We start from the raw sequence: 14571 nt of genomic DNA, 5'->3' as shown, positions 1-14571 counted from the left end.
TGTGCGTGGCATGTACAATGTAAATAGTTTTACGTCAATAGATAATTTGCATTAAGGCTATTGCAATGCACAAAATATCAAGGAAGGCAAGTGTAAAATACGTGTACTCCCTCTCTACTCCTGCCGTGTCTATGTAGGATGAAGTGGGAGTGGCTCTGCTTGGCCTCTGTTTTGTGCCTAATTAATTTATTTGGGCGGGAATCCCTCTGGCGACGTGCTCCACCAGTGGCAAGCCAACCCAAGCCTTGTGTTAGCACAGAGAAATGCAACATGTAGTCCACTTGCTGATCTCTCATATTTTATCTCTTGTATTAACAATAATATGGCATTCACAAAGCATACTGGAATTATAACTGTGGGCGTTATATTATAAGGCATGCAAATTAATTTCATTCTAAAGCAAACTTAGTTATGTTATGAAATGTCCGATCAAAAGATTAAAGGATTTTTTTTTCAACTTCTGTTAATAGTTAAGCGATTTAAATTTTATTTTGATGAAATATTCTTTCTCTAATATAGAAACATTCTGTCTTTTGAATCTCCCTCTTTAAGTCGATCGACCGTTCTGTTCCTTTCCATACTACCCATTCATTTAACCTGTTCGCTCAGTCATTGATTTGTCACTTCATTCATTGTATAGTCACCCATTCAGATGTCTCGTCTCCTAACTCATTCATCATTCTGTCAATCACAATCTATTAATTGCTTGCAAAGGAACGGTATTCACTATTTATGACGTTTATCATGTCCATCGTGTATCAAGTTCGTAGCTTAAATTGTGTGTTACAATAGATGTGTGTGATTTGTCGTATAAATTAGCAGAACTATTGTTAATCAGTTGAAACAAGCATTTATGAAAATCACACAGGCCAATGCGATCTGAATTAGATAAATTTAATTGTCAACAATCACGTTGCTACTGCATCAGGGGCTGCTTTGACGAAAAAATTAGGATCGATCAAGAATTTTTTGCTGTGTCTGGTAAAAACGGCGATTAAAATTTGTTGCTGTCGTACCAGAGCGAGTTTTAATGAGTTGAGTTCTGAGTAAAAAGCATTATGTAATTACTTTATTCAATTTACACTTTTATAAAATATTGTACGTGTCACTACGGATGATGTACGTAAAATAATTTCTGAATACATGACTTAATTATTTGCTAATTAATTGTATAATTACTAAATGTGATAAAAACCTTAGCTTGCTCCTATTTCATAGAGTAGACATGAATAAACATGATGAGATGTAAATTGCACTTGTAAATCCCTTTGACTACGGAAATCAGATGAAGTTTTTGTTGTTTGTTGCATCCGGTTAACAGAGCAATCATGTTAATGTCACAATATTTTCGCTATGGAAATTCAATATAAATAAAATACGTACGTGTGAATCAGGGAGGGTTTATATTGTTTATATTTGCCATCCTTCTTGAGTGCTTCGCTGTTTGAGGTGAAAGAAAATTATCATAATTTTAAATTCGCTCTTCCTAGTTTATACTTTCAGTAAAAGATTGAAACTTGTACCTTAAAGATTAAGTAAATTTGTAGGTTTCTTAATTCGTTGTAAGGTAATGGGGGTAGTAACTTGAAATTAACCTATGTGACGTTCTTCTGTATTATTATAAATTTACCTTTGTAATTTGTTTTATATTCTTTTCCGATTCTGCATTATCTTTGTAATTGATGTTAAGTCTATCAAAACCGACATGAAAAGCAGAAATGTATATGAAAGCTTATAATGAAATAAATATGAAACAATCTTAGTTCATTTGAACTAGAGAAATACATCATAGGGCCTGCTTTTAACACGTGTAATACATATTTCGGAGATGAGTACAGAATTCCAGAGTAGAATGGTAAATCCAACGGATAAATTTCCTTTTATATATTTTGTCAGAGTTTTATACTAAATACATTATTCAGAGCTAGGCGTAAACTGAGCACATGAAGTATTGGGTATGTGTTGTAAGTAACAGAAGCATCCAGTTCCTGTTTTCTTTATCACCAGCTTCCTGAAGGATGCCTTACGTAAGCGAAGATAAAGTATAAACAAATCGAAGCTTGTTGTTACAATAGTCGCTTAGAGTGAAAGTGAAATCAACGAGAGAACAAAAGATAGAATATTTATAGCGCGATTTTATGATTAGTTTTCGTGTCAATGAAAAATTGCCAGTTGTTAAAATATCGGCCTACTAGTAAACAGTAATAAAGCTACTGTCAAATTTCGGATTCCGGGACGAGGCCTGTAGATGGCAACTCCAATGTTTGTCGAAACTTTTGAAATACCTTCAACAGTTGATGCGGCTTATCGCCTAAAGCCGAAGTTGTTTGGTAAACTCTAGACGCAGGAACTTAAGGACAGGCATAATAAAATTCCTCTGGACAAGATGGCTTTCTAGTTTTGGTTTAAAAACGAGTTGAGGTGGCGAGCAGACTTCCTTTTCGAAAATCTTGATCGTAGAATTTACGCAATAAACTAGTCTTTTGATGTTCTTCATGTTCCAGTATACGGCCACATCTGCACTCTTGTAACTTGGCTCGATGGTTTGTGTGTAATTAGAGTAGACGCTGTAGAGTAGAGGTACAAAGAATCGAAGATAGTGTCGTTGAAAGAATGGCACGTGAGTGGCAGGACAAACACGATGCGTATGGTTCAGTAATTGCTATCCAGTCTCTGGAAAGTCTTTACCAAACCGAGTTTGTCTTCAGGGATACAGACTTCAAACATAAAAATTCTGGAAAATTTCTTAACACTGTGTAGGCACGAATTTATCCTTTCTGAAGTGCAGACGAGGTTTGGCGATATGCTCGTGTGACACGCCTTGTTTGCTGAAGTCAGTTTGCGAATTAACTATATTTTCTCATGTTTTGAGCTTCAAAGAAATTAGACGCAAAAGCGTATCTCACACCGAAAGGGGGGCAAAAGAACTTCCGAAATATAGTTCATAATTTCATTTATGTATCGCCATCATGGACGTTATTATCGAAATTATTTATATTTGGAAAGTTGGATTTTAATGAAAACTGTTCAGTGTAACAAGTGTCGGTAATCTGTAGTTTATTCCTCCAATATATTTCGTTCTGCACGTTTCAAAAACTGAACGACATAAAGAGACAGAAACGAGGAAATGACGAAGGAAATAGAATTTCACGTCATTCAAAATGCAGGAATACGTTCACTTAGGCCTATATTTTTCCTTCGAAACACTTCACAACAATTTACATTTTTAGTGTGTTCGAACTGCCTAAGGAAAAATTTCCTTGTCGTCAGAATCGCAGAATTGACTTTCATTGAACACATTTCGGACCTGGTGGTAGAGTTGGATGAAGTTCCAAGAGTCTATATTGAAGGTTCACTGTGAATATTTTCTTCGTTTTTATTTTACTGTTATTGTTGATATTGGTTCTATATTTGAAAGTAATATGTGTTATTTCCGAGCTACCTAGGAGTGATTTTTCAGCCTTTGTTTATGCTTCCATCGTTACAAATAACATCAATAATATTTCGCTGGATAACTTTTCCGTATGTGTATCTAGGAAAGCAACCCATAGTTGGATTTCCTTCACTTCTCATAGCCGTAGTCTTGTCGTGAATAATAGTCGGTATTATCCACTTTTCTCCTTTCCCCATCTGCTAGGCGATCATAGTTTATAATATGAAAACGATCCATTTCGACCACCGTTTCGTTCCTTGACTATCGCTCAATGCATATAACGATCAGTATTCCGCTCCACGGTGAATAATAATAGATTTGTGCACAATAAATAAAAATAGATAAAACTTTACCATTTCAGTACAATTTGTTTTCTAAAGTACTGAAGACATGGCTTCGGTTGGCCTGGCTCTGAATGGCTATATGAATTCTCAGTTTTTTTCAACAGTGGGATGTGTTATACGTAGGGGGAGATGAGATGTACATACAAAATTATGGTCGAAAAACCTCAAGAGGGAAGAGACTGTTTCAGAGATCTATTAGGTAATATTAGACTGGATCTTGAAGAAGAAACGTGAGTGGGTATGGGCCAGATTCATCTGGTTCAGGATATAGTCTAGTGTTTTGCTGTTATAAAGGTGACAGTGAATTTTTGGTTACATAAAAGACAGAATTTTTTTTGTTTATCTGAGCAAATACGAGTTTCTCAAGGATTGTGCTCCATAGAGTTAGGCAGGCTATCTCATTACTAAAAGGATTATGCATCTTCCTACTACAGATTTGTGCTGTCTTTGTCAAGCGGATAAAGTGAAGACAAAATGGGGAGACTGTATCTTCTATCCGTACACATGTTTAATCTCCGAAATGTATTAACAAAATGTGATTAATTATCTTATTAGGTGTTAATAGCTGTCAGGCGAATTTAATTTGGGCTGAAATCAAAGTATTTTGATTTTCTCAGAGGCGAATCATCGTATAGAGCCTACTAAAATAAACAATATTTATTTGAAACTTGCTTTTATATGGTGAGTATCTAACAAAATATGATGAAAAATAATATCTGGCTGTCAGGAATGTGATCTCTGTAGTGATATTTGCTTCATAATAATAGCAATATTGTTATTAATAGTTATATTTGTAGCTGCTATATATATAAATCCAGGGAAATCAATATACGACCGAATCTCAGTGAAAACATTTGTGTAACGACATACTCTTCAGGAATTACACCTTTCCACTGTTCATTGTCTTTCGTGAATGATCATTAGAAATTAATAGCCAGTCAACAGTCACAGTATCCTTTTCCAACGGGTGTACTACCTACATACTTCTTCAGTACCTTGAACAGAGGGTGTACAAAAAGGTGAAATTTATGACAGACATCCTATCACATCCACATTCCCTTATCATTTCATTAACTACGAATTAATTACTCTAACGTTACTCAGAACCCTTACGTCATCATTGCATTAGCGCACGACAGATCTAATCACACGGATGTGAAGTCAAACACAGAAGCTGGAATGACTTTAAATTCGAGGAAATGTAGTGCCCACGACACAAACGACCATCATCAGCGAATATTTCAGATGTCGGTGTATGATATAAGCGTATTAAAAACTTCTGTGTCCTAGTGAAGTATTCGATTCAGTGTGGACTCGCCCACTTCGGATATTTATTTATGAAACACTATATTCGTTATTTTACATCGTCTACGATTTTCGTCCGAGAGCAGCGGAAGAGACATATTTACCTTCGAATAAATTCTTCATCCTTTATTCACGTTCAAGAGAATGCTATTGAAATGTAAAGTTGAGTGCTCTTCGTACTTATGTGAATCTTTCTCGGTTGAATTTAGGAAAGTAACTTTAGGTTTCCATACCTTACTGAGAGTAGATATGATCCAGTGTATCCGGCTAAAGAAACAAGCTTATGGTAAGCTACCTTCTGTTCATTTCCCCACCTCCAGCGTTGCGTACTATCGCATACGCAGAAACAATATACGAGGTGCGATCGGAAAGTTTCCAGACTGCGCCTATAAAAACCCGTACACTTATCTCAGGTATTAAATTCATCCATCACCCTCGAAGTAGTTCCCCTGGGAATGAACAAAACGATCCCAGCGCCGCTGCCAAGCCTGGAAGCATCCCTGGAAATCTTTCTTTGTCAGCCTGTCAAGCACCATCTGCGATTCTGCCTGAATCTCTTCTATCGTCTCAAATCTCATTCCCTTTAGCTGAATTTTCATCTTTGGGAAGAGGAAGAAGTCACACGGAGCTTAGAAAGGAAGTTGGGGTCGGTTCTTGCAAGATCTTTGAGCTCCTGACAAACGAGAAGTCGATTCTGCTTCTGGTCCTCAGACAGGATGCGTCGCATGTGGAGTTCTTCCTTTAGAATCAGCTGACAGGTCCCATAGCCTATCCCATCAATGTCGCACAAGTCGTTGATGGTACGACGTCGATCTTCGTGAATGGCCTGCCGAATCTTCGTAACATTTTCGGGCGTTGTGCTCGAAGATGGTCGTCCAGAACGCTCGTCATCATCGACAGAGGTTCGGCAATTTTTAAAACGTGAATGCCACACAAAAGTTTGTGCACGACCCATTGCGGACTCCCCAAATGCTTGCTTTAGCATTTCATAGGTTTCCGTAGCCGTTTTGGCGAGTCTTTGGCAAAATTTGATTTGTTCATGAAAATTCGCCATTCCGAAATCGCAGGAGGGTCGGTGTAATGCCCTACCAAAACTCCCGTAACTAAGAAACAAATGCTAATTTGATGATGCCGGCTGGCACACTGATTCACTATGAATGTAGGCCGCACCCCCTAGCGGCAGAAGCTCGTACTACATCCGGTTCGTCCTCTATTGACACAGTCTTAAAACTTTCCGATCGCACCTCGTAGCATTGAAAGGTTCTTCTCTCGCAAAATGCTGTGTTTTGGAATGAAGAGCATTTGTCAGTGGTGTCAGCCATTTTGGATAATACTTATATTAATCCAGATTATGTTAAATAATTTTTAAGTAACCTCGGATGTGTTTGTTCTTCATGAAACAACGTGCAATAAGAAAGTGAATCAAAGAATTCTACTTATTGCGTGATGCAGTAGAGGAAATGGACTGTGTGTGCTTGTTCCTTATATTTTAGCATTCAAATCCTTTCTCCTCTTCGGTTCACTACCCCCTAGGGGCCCAGTCACGGCACCATCAGGTCCAGCCGGCCTGGCGCTTCTATTCAAGATGGCTGCCTCTGGACCTATCACGCAATGTTGTACGATTACCTAACTGATGACAAATCCCAATTCTTTGTATGTATTCCCTACGCGTCATATTATGATGAATGCGGTCACTCAGCTTTTTAAATAAGTAGGATTTACGAAGGCTTTTAAAGTTGCACATAAAATTTACATGCCGTATACCCAGGCCGTGGTCTAGGCAACACGGAGTTTTCCTCCGGGGGCTTCCCCGGTTTCTCCGTGGCATCCCAACAATTACTCCATTCACACACAGAAGAAGGCAATGGCAAACCACTTCTGGATCATCTGCCAAGAACGTATATGAACAGGTCCCAGTCCGAGAAAAGGATGGAAGGATCCTGTTCTAATGGACCTGTCGTCAGACAGAACACTAAATAAAAAATAAATACCCAGAGTCACTTTATCCGGCGGTGGAAGTGAGCGTCTTCTCATTGCCTGCTGACTGTAGGGGTTTCCACATTACTACGTTCTGTACCACGTGCTTAAAAGTGTCCAACTCTTTCTGTTTTTGTCAGCCCCTCGACGCAAATACTGGGGTATCACCTTACATCTACGTTACAGAAATAAACACAACAAAAATTAGTAATTTTTCTAAAAATAAGAACTTTACACTATTTTACATCAGGCATTGCTCTTGTCTCTCCCACTTGTGATGCTAGATCGGCCGCCATGTTGGTATTAGTGTTGATTTGGAATTATAAAGTGAAAAGGTGGCGTGGTTTTTAGTGGAATTATATTTGTATCACTTTTGTTTAAAATTCGTTACTTGGTTTAGACGTTACCAAATCGGTCCTGTACACTCACTTTCCTATGACGGGGCAGTCTCTACTGAGTCAATAGAAGAATTACAAACAATAGTTTTTTTACTCCCCATTGAATGGACTCAACTGTTTTTGAGTTCTTTGGAATTCCGTACGATAATTATCAGTCGTTCCATATACACGTATAGAAATAAAGTTTGTATTTGTTTTTTTATAGACTGAGTTAGGTTTTTCCGTTGTTTATTGATGAAACATTAAATTGGTCACACGTTGTCATGGAAACTTATTTTGCAATGTGCACTGGGGAACGGTATTGTCGAAGTTTGAACATACATTTTCCCGTCTCGAGACTTGTTGCTATTTTGTAGCTGTGAGAGTTAATGCATGTTTATAAACGTTTCTGTGGAAAATTATGGAACCAGTTTGTTTTAAATTGTGTCCATCTGTAAGAAGAGACAAGCCCTATTATTTGACTTTGTTCTAAGCTAGTTTATTAAGGAAAAGTTTTAATATTATCTTCCTTCTACGCTTAGGCTTTCAAATCGGTCTCTATCCTTGCGATTTTCTGATGTAAATGTTCCAGGTCTGTTTTCTCTCCTCGAATTGTACATCGTTCACGCATGGTTATTAATTTAATGAACATAATTACTAAAGCTATTACACGAAATCCTTCAGTGTAATTAGAACGGAAATTAGATTAGCACATCCGCAAATTTTAAGACAAACTGCGAACATTTAAAACCAACATCTGTAAAAATTTGGATATTTTTTTGTTTTTCATTCTACTGACCCTGTGAAATGATCGGTATAAAGACTATTTAAAATGGATTTTTATACACGCGTGTATTTATGGAATGGTAATTAGAGGAGGATCAAATATTCCTTGTAAAAATTCCGGTAGTAAAAAGTAAGGATTATCGAACATATTAGTTCTTTCTGAATCTGTCTACAAACAACGATAAGAGGCTTGGTAACATTATTTTCAAAATTTCCGTATCATTTTCTCTGGAAAGACGGCTAAAAACTTGGCGGAAATTGACATTGACACTTTATGAAAATTTAATCTTTTCTTTTAATACGTTCTTGTTAATGGTTGAAAGACACTGGAAGGTGTTCAACTTCTTATTTCGCAAGTTGTAAGCAATTGCGTAGTCCAAGTTGCTGACTTCACCCTTCACACTTTCAGAGCAAGACAGATTTAGAGTAACAGAGAGTAGGCGGGGGAGGTGGTCCGTATGAACGAACTATTCTATCTCTGTTGCTATGTTCATTATCTTCTGACTCAAGGTGATATATTATTGAAAAGGGAACTTCAGTACAATCGGCGTCGCTTGGCTTGTCCATTATGAACTTCTCATGTGCGAGGTCTTAGGAACATTTGCAATGTCCCGCATCCGTCTTATTGGCAAAATCTTATAGCAAGGTCTTTCTTGGCAAGCTAGTAGTAGCTCAGGTAGCCAAGAAATTTCGTTACAGGAACACTGAGGTTCATTACCGTGTTCACAAAAGCCCGCGAACGGACGTTTTCCTGAATCATATCTGGATTAATCTATCCAACGCCCACCCACGTCATTTATTTCAGACACGTTTTGATATTTTCCTCCCAATTGCGGTTTCGTTTCTTATGTTCTGTCTTTCTTATATGTTTTCAGACTAATAATTTTTGTACATTTCTTTAATCCTTCATTTATTAAGCGATGTTTTCTGTTATGTTTATTTCTTCTCACCTCTGTACTCCGTCTTTTTCTTTTTTGTTTAGCCTTCCATCTCTCTTTTTGTCTTCCTTGGTCTCTTCCTGTCGTTACATATTTCCGTATTTATTCTTTTCTCATCTTTTTCATTTCTTATCTTTGTCTCTCTTCCTTTATCTATTCCCTCTCTTTCCTCGTGTATATTTTCAGTTACAGCGCGTTTATTGCTTCTCAGTGCCCCCAAAGGGAGACTGATCCTGATTTTCTTAGAGCTTTGCGTTGGCTGGTAATACAGCCTATGTTTCACATAAGTGTGCAGATCCCATTTCAAGTACTGCATCGTGTATTCAGTTAACAAATGAATTCAATCAACACAGGCTGAAGTAATTAGTGCCGAGGTAATGTTTCAGCCTCTACGGTAGCAAACAGTCCTGTCGTGTTCTCGCAAAGCTTCCTTCAGACAACGTTGCGCGACTGTAGGTTCTCCTTTTACTACGGAAATTTGTAAAATTCTTCTTATTCTTACTCCTGATAACAGAGTTAGAACCTGACCTGACAAGTCTTACATGTATTTAGTAGCTTTGTCTTAGTTTACGCATGGAAATGCTTTCATGTAACATACTTTAAAATGTGTTAAGATCTGTCAGTCCTGTGTCTTGCCTGTCCACAGAAGTGTCATCACTCTTCTCTGTTGACTCAAATAACTTCAAGTACTTTAGATTTTATTGGCAATTGTGACTGATATGAGAAGGTTTAAGCAGCGTATTTTAAACAACATGCTCATGGATAAATGTATTATTTTTTATATAATGTCAGCGTGAAAAATTAAGTACTTAAGTGCAGGCTGTGCAGTTCTGCTGACTGAAATGTTTAAAGTAATTGCTTTTTTCTGCGAATAATCAGCTAAACCTCTGATGTTATAATATCGTGTGATTATGATGATAATCAACAGCTGTTCATTCTCCAGAAGTCGTAGCTGGGCACGTGAGACCACATGACAAAGAGTTCCAAATAAACCAAAATTCTCCAGGAACCTCAAAATTGAAAGTTTATTGACCTAAGCTAATGATAGTTCTTTGTTTATTAGAAATTATTTATGCAATTCGATATTATAAGACAATAGCGTGGTTTGTTTCAGTATTTAGTAATAAACAAATTTGTCACAAAAAAATAGAAACTCTACGAGATGTAAATAGAGTAATTCAGATAAGTGAGTCGAAGTAGGAGATGAGGCTAAGAATGACGGAGCGGTCACCCGACTAAACTTTACGCGTGAGTTGCTCCATTTTTCTTCATTTTAACACATTGTTTCTGTCGTAAAAATAGAACGTTCAGATTCAATTCATCTATTGTTAAGGAAAATCAAATATTGACACAGCACTGAAGAAGACGAGGAATGCTGTCTCAATGCAATTGCTTGCAAATTACTTCCTTGCCTTATTCCGGATACACGATTGAGCGAGTACTAACAATGGAGTTATTCAGACGAATAATATCGGATTTTATAAAGAAAAAGCGTGGAATGACGTGTGCCTTCAACGCGGATAAGTTTGTATACGACTGTGTAATATTTCTTAACAGCATGTCTGATAAAACGATTTATAACGCCTACTTTTACTAAATAAACTTGTATAATGCCAGTAAAAATTATAAATTCATAGTTATAGTACTTAGTGATCCACTTTAGTACATAAATCCTATATGTTAAGATTTCCTTCGCGTTATATTTTTACAGATAATCGAAGTTTGGCATTTTTGTCATGTTTATAATTATTATCATGCATTTTTTCATGTGTATGTTGTCTCTCCATATACAATTTCACTCATTAATTCGCTCATTAATTATCGCCATCAGACCGGAAACTATTGACTATAGATTTTACGAAGCCATAATTTCTTCTTCCTTTCTTTCTTCTTGCAGTCTACAGGAATTTTACCTTTACAAAAGTTACACAATTTTCGAAGAATTATTAATCTTATCACAAAAGGATCCTTCGTTAGCTGGTACTTTAGTTTCTGCTGTTTTAGAAGTTCTGAAGGCCGGAATGTTGGAATGATTAATGTCAGGAAATTAAGAAGTAAGAAACAATGGCGTATATCTAGTAATGAGTTGTTCACACTCACTTCCACTAGAATCTGTTTGGCACATATGCTTGTTAATTCCATAAGGAAACAAGATAATCTTCTCATCAGGAATAAACGCGCTGTATATGGCGTAAAACCGAAACCAGGGCAGAGTATTTCGGCTGATAGGTTATAAATATGCCTGCAGGTCACAGGACCCATTGAGATTATGGAATAAGAATCGAACCCGGTACTTCACGAAAATGAAGCAGGCATGCATACCGTCCAACAGGATATTTTCGATGTTTTGCTTGTCGATCTCTCGCTGGACGGAGACGAGTAGCGAGCTTCAAGTTCCGACCACTTAACCTGAGCTGAAGAAGTTGGTAGGATGCTGGCTAGGAACGAGTCCGTTCTGAACAGAATGGCGATTAAGGGCAAATTTTCCCGGGAATAGTTTTCCTCCAATCAATTTTTTATTTGCCCATAAACGTCTTAGATTTGTTGTGAAGTTAATGATAACTAATTTTGTAACTGCATAGACCATAGTCTTTGAGAAGGTGGCTAAGAAATTTCTGTATTTGATGAAAACCGAAGCTTCATTATCGTGTTCACAGAATCTTCCCACTGGAACATTTCCCAATCCACAAGAATCCAGACCACACCACCCATGTTTATATTATCTTAGATCGCGAGTTAAAATGGGTAGTCGATTACAGCCTTCAAAATAATTTGTGTAGCAGCAGTGTGGTTATTTTCCAAGTACGTTATTAAAAATTGCACACTTTTCGAAGATTCGTACCCAAACAAGGTTAATGGCCCTCTGTTCAATGTCGCTTTGTTGCTTCGGCTTCAAAATTTCACACGAAGAACCAGCAAATACAGCTGACCAGTGGCATGATCATACCGACTTCCACAAAAAAAATTGTCTGTTCGTTTCTTATAAAATTGATGTGTTCGAATCAAGGTAAATATTTACATAAAAACTCCTAATTTCGTTCTGAAGGAGCCTTAAATGTAACAAAGTGTAAAATTATTTGCATCGGCCGGGAATCGAACCCGGGTCGCCCGCGTGGCAGGCGAGCATTCTACCACTGAACCACCGATGCTTGTGAAGTAAAGTTTCAGCGATCTGAAAGGAGAATTCTTGAAGATAAGTCGTGCATAACAGTCAACAGAAGTGAAGAATAATAGGTTGGCGATGGTTTGCTTGTATTCTGCACGGGAAATGCATCCTTTCGTTCGAAAGCTCCCGGACATTTCCCGCCCTAAGAATTACGTTTCCTAACTGATATTTGACCACGGAACCAATTTAAGTTCCTAAAGTACCAATAAAACCCTTAACCCTTTCTGGTCCTATGACCCTCCACATGATATGACATGAGCCACGAAGTAAACTGATTATAAAAATTTGTATACAGGAATTTGTCAGAAATATTCTTATGGCTTTTCAAAGTTAGAAATAGAATATATTAATGTTTTATGATTGGTACCCACATAAATTAACTAAACTAGGAAAATAAAGTTTGCTTTTTTAAATACTTCTTATAAAAGTGTTTCAAGACAAAACAATTAATAGAAAGTAACAAGCAGTTTAAGTTAGTTTGCTTTAAATACAGTTTCTAATATTTTAATTAGGAAATTTGTCGCACTTGTCTGCGGAACCCGTCGTCTTATCGCATGCATCAACATGATTCCTCGGAACACAGTTTGAGAAACATCAAGTCCGAAAGAAGTTTCTCACTAGACAGCATAATTTCTGTGTAATGAAATGCCGTGTTTACCGAAACGTTAGATAATTCTCAATTTTTGCATTGAACTCCAGTCGCGAAATCCTAAAAACAAGAAGTAAGCAAGATCTATTCATAATAATACGCAGATAAACTGTAAATTTCTTCACTATAAAATATTCTTTTTAAACACAGATTATATAGAAAGTTTTCAAGAATTTTTATAAAATATGGTTATCAGGAAATTAAATTGGGTACCAAATTTGAAGTGTAATAATGTGGTCAGTGTACCTATTGATAAGATCATTTAGCCTCATTTCCAAAAACCGATTTAGAATTTTAAATTTCCGTAAATCCCAAGCGTACAGCCACATGAAGTCAGGCTAAAACATAATTAGATTACTTCTTCAGTACAGCGGATATTAACATCCTCTGGGGCGTGACCGCTAGCACACGAAACAAACGAAGCGAACTAACTCACAGTTTTTAAACTCAGCTAACTCAGAGTTGTGAAAATACAAATGAGGCAATTGAACTATTGCTGTTTGAAAACTTGGGTTTTTCATGTGGTGCGCTAATTGAAGGTATACCGGAAATATGGTGTCTTCCCGTCTGTCCATCCATCCTTGTGTTTAACTCTTAAATGCAATCGATAGATTTTAATTAAATTTTGGTAGTCGGGGGTCTCAAACTGCAAGATTTCGCGTGAGGTTGTGATTCGTGTACATGCAGTCTAAAACCTACTTATACAGTAAACTCAAATTAAATTTTACGATTTACTAATACGCGGATTATAATATGGGGGAATTTTATGCGGGATAATGAAATGTAGAATCCATTGAAACCTTTAAATTTTATTTAATTTTTTTTTTCGGTGTCGTGTAGCCAAAACTTATAAAAACAGTAATGAAAATCATTTCTGACCCTGATATCTGTAGAGTAATTAATTGGATTTAATGGACTTTTGTTTATTAATATGCATTCTGTCTTGTCTGTTTTCTTCCGTCCTGTCCGTCTGGTGGTTGCAAGGTTTATAATGCATATATCGATTTATAGTCACAGCTGTTTTTTTTCGCTACGGACGGAATGTAATCGAAATCTGTTCAGTAATCTCATAGACAAGACACGAGTGCAGACGTAAACTACTTTTCCATGGTATGTTTATGTTATGTTCTGCGTGCGAAGAATGCGTCATATTTAGTGATGACTTCCTATTTAAAAAAAACAGAATTTACCTATATATAACATATATCTTGTCTTTGTTATGCGGTAAGTTTCACGTCCTGTCCTTTTAACCCTCGGGAAGCTATCTCCGTGGAGGCCTACCCACTGGATAGGAGAATGTGTGCGCCCCCGAGGCAGTCTTGGCAAAGAGAGAAATTCATGTCCCTGCCGGGTATCGAACCCCCGTCGTCCATCTCATAATCAGTCACAGAGTCAGATCGGTATGGTCTGTAACACTGTACATATGCATCGTTTCTGGAATGGAATATTCCGATACTTTACAGTGAAAAATGAGGGTGGGGTCGGTCCTTTCAAGTATTCGAGGAGAAAAATAAACCCACGCTAAGAGCGAACAAGTATACTATTATAAAACTTACTCAATTCCCTTATTTATATATTTATTTCTATGTTTTTTTA

At 37.1% G+C, this 14571-nt stretch overlaps 1 protein-coding gene and 1 non-coding gene across 2 annotated transcripts in view; one reads left to right on the top strand and one right to left on the bottom strand.

The window, feature by feature from the left end:
- LOC110828317 (ubiquitin specific protease 10) overlaps positions 1-14571 on the top strand; it is a 138441-nt gene that overhangs the window by 86821 nt on the left and 37049 nt on the right. The window lies entirely within an intron of this gene.
- TRNAG-GCC (transfer RNA glycine (anticodon GCC)) lies at positions 12239-12309 on the bottom strand. Its single transcript has one exon. It is a non-coding gene; the product is annotated as a tRNA-Gly (tRNA).

The sequence above is a fragment of the Zootermopsis nevadensis genome, unplaced genomic scaffold (genome assembly GCF_977971745.1).
Source record: "Zootermopsis nevadensis isolate Lab colony 2312 unplaced genomic scaffold, Znev_1.0 Znev_ptg000022l, whole genome shotgun sequence".
In the NCBI taxonomy this organism is placed as follows: Eukaryota; Metazoa; Arthropoda; class Insecta; order Blattodea; family Termopsidae; genus Zootermopsis; species Zootermopsis nevadensis.
The sequence above is the reverse complement of the archived record's forward strand: the minus strand, read 5'-3'. Positions and strand labels throughout refer to the sequence as shown.